The 9,223-nt window shown below is 38.4% G+C and overlaps 1 non-coding gene across 1 annotated transcript; it reads left to right on the top strand.

Moving 5' to 3' along the window:
* The first annotated feature begins 3,156 nt into the window (after positions 1 to 3,156).
* On the top strand, positions 3,157 to 3,218 carry LOC121038378 (U7 small nuclear RNA). Its single transcript, XR_005794332.1, has one exon. It is a non-coding gene; the product is annotated as a U7 small nuclear RNA (small nuclear RNA).
* Positions 3,219 to 9,223: the final 6,005 nt, after the last annotated feature.

Below are 9,223 nucleotides of genomic sequence, written 5' to 3'. Positions count from 1 at the left end.
CCCATGGTAAACCCACGCCTCCTCAAGAAAACCAAGTGTTCTTGCTGACACATTGACTCATCACTCAGACACACTCAACCAACCCCAAATATGACTTCAAAATGTTTGAAGAGCAATGAAATGTCAACCTTTCATGAGAAAAGATGCCCTTGAGGGGACCAGAGAAGGGAAGGAGGCAACCTTAAAAAAAAGTTCTCTGGGGTGCCTGGGTGGCTCAGTAGGTTGTGCATCCGACTTCGGCTCAGGTCATGATCTCGCGGTTTGTGAGTTCAAGCCCCACGTCAGGCTCTGTGCTGACAGCTCAGAGCCTGGAGCCTGCTACAGATTCTGTCTCCCTCTCTCTCTGTCCCTCCCCTGCCTGTGGTCTGTCTCTCAAAAATGAATAAATGTAAAAAAAAAAAAAATTTTCTTTCCCAATTCTCTTCACGGTCCCAAATTTCTCTTCTCTGATTTTTTTCTAACCACTCCAGCCTGTAATAAGCCTCCTCCAGTCCCTTGTCGCATCTGTCTTATCCCCTTTCCTTTAGAATACTTTTTTGGGGGGAGGGGGGCGGGGAGAGTAAACTCCATCCTACACAAATCTAGCTTCCTTCAGCATCTTCCATGCCTTTTCTCTGCCCAGCATCCCCAATCAATCCCCAAGACACAAGAACAAGAGGTATGAGAGTGGGGAAGACCATGAATACTTACCCTGAACTGTGGGGTTTTTTTTGTTTTTGGGTTTTTTTGCCTGTTGCACTTGTATGTGATATGATTACCTTGTTTATAATACCTTTTTATGCTTTAGTTATCAATATTCTCGCACTTTGAACATAAAATGGCTAAAATTTTTCAAGAAAATTTTTGAGAGGAGGGGTGCCTGGGTGGCTCAGTTGGTTAAACATCTGACTTCAGCTCAGGTCATGATCTCACGGTTCATGGGTTCAAGCCCTGTGTCAGGCTGACCACTCAAAACCTGGAGACTGCTCCGTATTCTGTGTCTCCCTCTTTCTCTGCCCCTCCTCCCACTTCCACTCTCTCTCTCTCTCAAAAATAGACATTAAAAATGTTTTTTAATAAAAAAAAGAAAATGATTGAGAGGGAAAAAAGTCTATGTATATGAAGAAGACTGGCTAGACTCCAAAGAATAACAATGGAAAATGAAAGAAAGTAGACCAGATAAATTTCACTTATCTAATGGTGACATTACTAATGGTATTACTAATCAATGGATATTAAGCACTCTACGGTACCTACCAACTAATTTGATTCATACCACACTGAATGAAGAAAGCAGGACTTAGAAAGTGATAATGTTATAAAGTTAAAAAATTGAGACATTTAATTCATAATGAGTTCCCTCTCCAACAGCATTATTATGTTTTAAAACTGCTTTCAAGAAAACCCACCTCCACTGCCTTAGCTAATTAGAAAACAATTGAACTATATATACACATATAGAGCTTTTATGTAGTTTATATAGTTAAATTTTTTTTCAAGCCAGCTGATCTTTATTAACAGCATCCTTCTTAAGTAGTAAGTTACTGGATGTTCTGTCCTCTGCATATGATTACCATAAAGATCTTCTAAAGCACAGTTACAAATCATGCCATGCCATATCTCAAAACAGTCTATGATTCCCCATTTCTTTTAGAATAAAATCCAAACTCCTCAGCGTGGCTTTCAAATGCTTCTGTGATCTGATGCCAGCAGGCAGTCCTAATCTATCTCCCACCATTTCTGCTTCTGTACTCTATGCTGCAAGCAAACCAGACTTGTTCACCATTACCCAAATAAGCCATACACCCAAAGATGTATGTGACTTTGCTGAGACTCACTTTTTCTCTAGAATGTGCCCCTCAGCTGCAATCCACGCACGCTGAAATTCTACCACACATTCAGGCCCAGCTCCAATCCTGCCTGATCAGAGAGTATTTCCTCAGACTCTGGACCCAGACACCTACCACTCTCCTTGTTACTCTCTTATTTTGTGTGTCTTCTCTCTTATATAGCAGATTTGTGTTTTGATAATTTGAGTACAAGCCTTAGCTCTGTTCCTTGTTCCAGGTTAGAATAAAGCTTATGATTCCTGGCATCCTCCACAATGAAAACAGTGACTTACACATAGAAGATAGTCAGTAAATACGTATTCAAATAATTAGCCTCGACAACCTAGTTGTTCAAATAAGATAATCCAGTCGAGTACTGCCATCCGTCCATAAATTTCCTATGGCAACAGTAATGAATTATAGTTTCTCGCTTAATAAATTACAAGAAATTTGACACCCAAAAAGTGAGGTAATCGATAAATTCAAATTAAATAAAATATAATGAGATGTCTTTGGAGACTTATACTGACAGGCATACGGCATAATTGGACCAAACACATTAAGACAGAGTTGTGAAATTGCTCATATTTAAGATGAGTTTTTGCTATTTGTCTCCTTCATGCAGAGACATGAGAAGCATGGAATTTTTACAAAACACTACAATGAGTCTAGTTCAATAACTTCTAAGCAAATAAGTATTCCAGGGTTCTTTATTCTATACAGATGTGGCTATTCAGGAACACATTAAGTTAATGGGATTCTCTGCAGCTGATAGCTAGTCCAAAACTCAGAATTAAGGATAATAACCAAATTACACAGATACAGAATTTAGTTATTAAATTGAATATTTTTCCCTAATGGTATACAAGTAATTTTCCACTCAAAGAAATATGTCCATAATGTGCTTCTCAGAATCATTAGTGTTACTGTATTGGCTATGAAATAGAAGGCTGTGTGCAGGTTCTCTTAGAATTAATAGAAGACTAAAACAGGAAAATCCACAACTACTACCAGGATTTTGTGTTCTCTGGAGTAATTTTATACCTTTTCCTGATTTATAAAGAGCCCTTTTTCTTTTTCCAAATGTATCTCTCTTGTTTGGATGTAATGGCTTTGAAAGCAACTTGCAACAGCCATCCTAATGACAAAAATCTGTAATCATAACCATTTTAAAAACACATCATGTATGTCGATCATTCAAAGGATATTTTTTTCCCTTAATGTACTGCTGATCAAAGAGGTATGTGTGTTTGTGGATGCCAATGTCTTATGTAAAGTAGGATCTCAAGAGACATATATTGAATCATTAAAGAAAGAGTGAATGACTGATGGAATAAAAATAGAATCTCAGTGTTACAGCTCTTTTAGAATTTGTCTAGCAGGTTTTCTGGTCTTTACTGGAAGACCCCCTCCAAAAAAAAAAAAAAAAAAAAATAGAATCTCTATGACCCTGAACTGAAGCACTGGCTGGATAACAATTCACTTTCATGATAAAAGGCTAAAAGGCTAACTAACTTAGAGAAATGGAAGAGACTTCCTAAGTGTGAATTTTCCAAGGATCGGTGTCATTGGTGACTTTATTTATCGTCCTTAATATTATTTTACACTTTTAGGAAATGCCTTCAACTAGATGAAATAGTAAAGGTAAGGTCAGACGTGACAAGGATAGGTATCATTTTTTTAAAATCTATTTAAATGTAAATTTATGGACTTTTGACTACTGGTTTTTTTGGCAAGTCAATTCCCTTAAATACCTCTGATCTGTTTGCTTCAAAGAAGTTCCATGTGCCAATAATCACAGTTAAAATGTTTTTTTAAAAGTTATTCTCAAGCTTCATTAATTAATTGCCTCTGTGTACCTACCCTTTCCTCTTTCAACTTAAAGCATGATAATTTGAGGTTCTCTGACTTCTAAACTGGGGTGGGAAGGCCATACCCTTAAACCAATCTTTGCCACAGGGCTGGATATTAGTGAAACCTTGAAATCTTTCTCTGGCTTTTCCCTTCTTGTTCCAGATCCATAAGCAACTGATTTTTGTAAATTTTCAAGGCCTCAAATTTCTGAACTCCCAATTTCTAAACTTTTACATTCCAACCACATAGTTATGTCATGATCTGGATTCTCTCTCTCTCTCTCTCTCTCTCTTTTTTTTTTAATTTTGAAAGAGACAGAGTGTGAGTGGGGGAGGGGCAGAGAGAGAGGGAGACAGAGAATCCCAAGCAGGCTGTGCAGTGTCAGTGTGCAGAACCCAACACAAGGCTTGAACTCATGAAATTGTGAGATCATGGAATAAGCCAAAATCAAGAGCTGGACGCTTAACCAACTGAGCCATCCAAGCGCCCCTGGTCTCTTTCTTGAAAGAGCATCTTAAAAACACAAAGTAAAAGCAGATGCACACTACTGTTCTGACGCTTGGTAATCATTTATTTTAAAACTACAGACTCAGTAAGGGGATGATAAGCCTTCCAAGTTATTCTAGATGACAGTTTTTCCAAAGTTTTGTTACTGTGTAACATGCATCTCCTCTTTTCCAGTTTGATTTCCATTCTAATGCCTGCTGTATACCAGAGATGAAGTACAAGATACATATATCAGTGAGTACAACAGGCAAAATTATCTCTGCCCTCATGGAACTTACGTTTTAATTAATTACATTTCTAGAATTAAATGAAATAACAAATACAAAACCTTTTTTAAAACTCTTTAGTACAAAATGAGAGTTCAGTAAATATATTTTATTATTATTTTATTAGTGTTCTCTCTTCTTTATTTATACTTCATTGTAACATAATATGAACAAAAAGCAACACAAAAAAAAATATTAGAAGTTTTCAACCTACTAGATCATATCTCCCAGTCTTTTTTAAAAATAAATTGACTTCGGGGCGCCTGGGTGGCTCAGTCGGTTGAACATCTGACTTCGGCTCAGGTCATGATCTCGCGGTCCGTGAGTTTGAGCCCCGCATCAGGCTCTGTGCTGACAGCTCGGAGCCTGGAGCCTGTTTCAGATTCTGTGTCTCGGTCTCTCTCTGCCCCTCCCCCATCCATGCTCTGTCTCTCTCTGTCTCAAACATAAACATTAAAAAAATTTTTAAAAAATAAATAAATGAATTAATTTCAATATTAATGTTTCTGAATTGCCCTTTTAGTTCATGGAAATCTAACAATTAAATAAATCCAAGGAAAGTGTAGGTTTTGTTGCTAAATAGTATTCCTCTCCTTTGCTTGATTAAAATTTATCAATGAATAAGCCCAGAATTATACAATTATATACTAATAAAGCATATTAAAAGAGTTTTAGACTACATTTGATTGCTAAAAATTAATATTTTTATTTTTTTAAATTTTTATTTATTTAAAAAAATTGAACGTTTATTTTCGAGAGACAGAGAGAGACAGGGCACAAACAGGGGAGGGGCAGAGAAAGAGAGGGAGACACAGAATCCAAAGCAGGCTCCAGGCTCTGAGCTGTCAGCACAGAGCCTGACACGGGGCTCAAGCCCATGGACTGCAAGATCATGACCTGAGCCGAAGTCAGACTTAACCAACTGAGCCACCCAGGTGCCCCTCACATTTTCTTAAGCTTTTAAATTGTTCTGTTTTATTTAGTTAGTTTTTTAATGTCTGAAGCCCTTCTTTGTGGATATGGATGAGGATATACCACCCAGAAGAGTAGATCAAACAACAGGCAAAAATGTTTTTCAGATACAGGTGCTATCTATAGACTAGTGGGCTGATGGATTGCAAAAACTCCACAGAGGTTAGAGCTACCTGTCATCTTAAATTATGTGTGCTTTATTTAGAGTCACTACCTCCAGAAGATGTTTTATCCTTTCATAAGCTTGTTTCTTTTTCTTTTTAGTAAACACTTTTTCCCTAATTTATTATGTCTGAGAGATGCTGCTACTTGTTGGATGTAGCTGTAGAATCAAAAACGAGGACATGTCTTCTCTTTGGCATCTAACGGTTGGGCATGCTTGTGTCAAAATGACTTAGGTGATTTGGGAGCCTGTCAGAACACTCCAGACGAGATGTTCATTTCCCTCCAGCTCCCACTTATGGGATTCCAGGAGTCCAGGATGATTAGGTAATTAACTCTCCCTCAATAGGTGGCTTCTAAAGCACTAAGTGTATTCTTAATAATTAGCTTAGTTTTATAAAATTGATGTGATAAGTCTTTTATGATTACCCCAGGAGACATTTCTTTTATTGTTCATATCAAGAAAGAATAAACAATCATAGACACAAACACGAACAGATAGATGTTAAAGAAACTTAAAAGGTAATATACACACATGCATGTTCTATAGGCTCAAATGAGGGAGAATTCTATGGATCTAAAGTCAATTTTTTATTTACAAATATGAAATTATAAATTAGTTGAGGGGCTCCTGGGTGGCTCAGTCGGTTAAGCTTCTGACTCTTGATTTGGGCTCAGGTCATGATCTCAGGGTTCGTGAGTTCAAGCACCACATTGGGCTCTGCACTGACAGAGTGGAACCTGCTTGAGATTTCCTCTCTCTCCTTCTCTCTCTGCCCCTCCCTCATGCTCTCACTCACTCTCTCTCAAAATAAATAAACTTAAAAAAATTGGTTGAAATGAGAAAGCAGTAATTCTGATTCATCATCCACAATCACAACCTCAGAGACATAACAATTTTTTTTTTACCTCAATAGTTCTGGAGATATCAACTTCTTTCTATTCACCATCGACTCTTCTCATAATACCTCAGTAGCCCCCTAACTGTCCTCCATGACTTGCGCATGGCCTTGGCCATCTTACGTCTGCTTTCTACTATTAAAGAATAAATCAAATTCACTCAGCTACTTATCACTCTAGCACAAATTTGATCATAACATTCTTTTGCCATGGATTTCTGTCACTTTATAGGGTTTAAGCACCTTGCTACAGTCTTTCATGATGTGGTGGTACCTGTTTACCTTTCATCTTATCCTTCATCCATTGCTTTGTCTCCTTTTCCAATCTAGGCTACATACAATCCTGTAAAACCCCTGTACTCTTTTATCTCCAGGCTCTTGGACATGCCATTCTTTCTCCCTGGAACATTGTGCCCCAACTTTGCCAAGCTAACCCCTATTCTTCCATGAGGAATCAGCTAAAAAGAGAACTTCCCCTAAGAAAACTTCTCTTATGTTGGCCCAACTCCCTCACTTTAAGACTTGGGTTAAAAGTCTCCTCGCTATGCTAAAACTGCAACCCAACGAACCCATTATAGTGTTCATTGAAAGCACTATTTTATTTTATTTTATTATTTTTTTTTTAATTTTTTTTTTCAATGTTTATTTATTTTTGGGACAGAGAGAGACAGAGCATGAACGGGGGAGGGGCAGAGAGAGAGGGAGACACAGAATCGGAAACAGGCTCCAGGCTCCGAGCCATCAGCCCAGAGCCCGACGCGGGGCTCGAACTCACGGACCGTGAGATCATGACCTGGCTGAAGTCGGACGCTTAACCGACTGCGCCACCCAGGCGCCCCGAAAGCACTATTTTAAAAAATTACCTGTACATTTTCTTTCCTCATCAGGATCTAAATGTTTCTATGTGAGCTTTGCTACCTGTGGTGAAATAGTGTAGTAATAGCCTAAGAGAACTATTTTGACCTAAATTTGTATTAAAGAGACTGGAGAATTCTTTTTGTGATGGTCAGTTTTATATGTCCATTTGACTGGGACGTGGGTGTCCAGATATTTGGTTAAGTACTATTCTGAGTTTGTCTGAAGGGTGTTTCCAGGGGAGACTAGCATTTAAATTGGTGAACTAAGTGAAGCAGATTGCCCCCCTCAAGGCGGTTGGGCTCCACCCAATCTGCTGGAGAACTGACTAGAAAGAAAGGTGGGGTACTGGAAAATTCACTCTCTGCCTGTTTTCAAGCTGGGATCTTAGTCTTGCCCTGCACTCAGGGTGGAAACTGTATAACCTGTTCCTGGTTGTGAGGCCTTCAGGATCAGACTGGAACCCCATCACCGTACCTCTTGGGTCTCCAGCTGGCAAACAGCAGATCGTGGGGCTTCTCAGTCTCCTTAATCACAGGAGCCAATTTCTTATTATAAACCTCTTTTTATATAGATCGCCTGTGGGTTCCATTTCTCTGGACAACCCTGACTGATACACTTCCTCTGTAAAAGTTAAATGTGTTTCTGACCAGAATTTAGGCAGGGCAGAACTTCTCTTCCGCCAAATGATGTAATGACTAAAAGTCTCAATATACTTTCCTAAACTCACCCATATGTAGAATTCTCAGCAAGTTATTGTCCCTTCAGATGCCTTCACCCAGTGACACAGGTAAATAGTTTCAATGGAGACAAAGACTGTACTATGAGGTCAAACTCTAATTCATTTAGCAGAAAGCCACTGTATAGGGAGTGTGGTACGGAAATAGGCAAATCATTTGCTGTGAAGGGCCTGTTAGTTAATATGTCTGCCTTTCAGGCCACACCACCTCTGTCACTGCTACTCAACTATAAAGCCACCACTGATGATATGCAAATAAATAGGCATGGCTGTATTTGCATAGGACTTTATTTGCAGAAATATGTGGCAAGCCAGTTTTTGCCTACAGGCCACAGCTTGCTGACCCTTGGGGTAGTGGTTTAGACACAGCACAGACAGTAAAGTCATACAACTGGGTTTGAGTTCTGACTTCACCAATTTTCCACTCTGTACCATGTGCAAGTCACTTAACCTCTATTAAAAAAACCCACTTCCTAGGTTTGTCATGAAAATTTAATGAATAATGTACCTTAATTGCTTAGGGAAACTTCTGAATATATAGTAAGTCCTATAGAAGGTTCGTTATTATTCTTTTCAGCTCATTTTTTTTTCGGTACTTGAAGGTTTGGGGTTTTATATACGCTACCAGTTTTCAGAAAAGAATTTAAGAGTCCTGAAAGAAAGTTACAGTAAGTTTTGTTGAAGAGAGTTTTCGGTGTGATTGTTGATGCAATCTGGAGCTTTGGAACATGTTACTACAAATATTATTTAGTAATCTCGCTCTTGGTAACGTAGCATCTTTAGCAACAAAGAACATCTTATTGCAGTAAAGGCTGGGAAGTTGTCTTGAGGGAAAAAAAACAGTTTAGATAAAACTTGGGGTAAAAGAATTCTTTACCTCTTTCAGCTGCTCAAGCTTTCTTGGGTAACTTCTCAAGGTTTTGACATTTTGCTATCCTCAATTACCCAGTTTTGTCTTTTCCAGTTGTTTAAACTGTTAGGAAACAACCCAGTAAAAACATAACTGTATTCATTTCTCCTTAGGGTTGGTCATAAGTATTTCACCAAAAATTCTCTTTTCTTTCCACCACTTTGATCATTTTACACTCATCCTGAAAAAAAAAAAAAAGAAAGAAAACAACCCGAAAGCGGCTTTTAATTCTCCTATATCCATCATGACTA

Source organism: Herpailurus yagouaroundi, unplaced genomic scaffold, assembly GCF_014898765.1.
Source record: "Herpailurus yagouaroundi ecotype Mexico unplaced genomic scaffold, PumYag 165, whole genome shotgun sequence".
NCBI lineage: Eukaryota > Metazoa > Chordata > Mammalia > Carnivora > Felidae > Herpailurus > Herpailurus yagouaroundi.
This window is presented reverse-complemented; position numbering and strand designations above follow the sequence as displayed.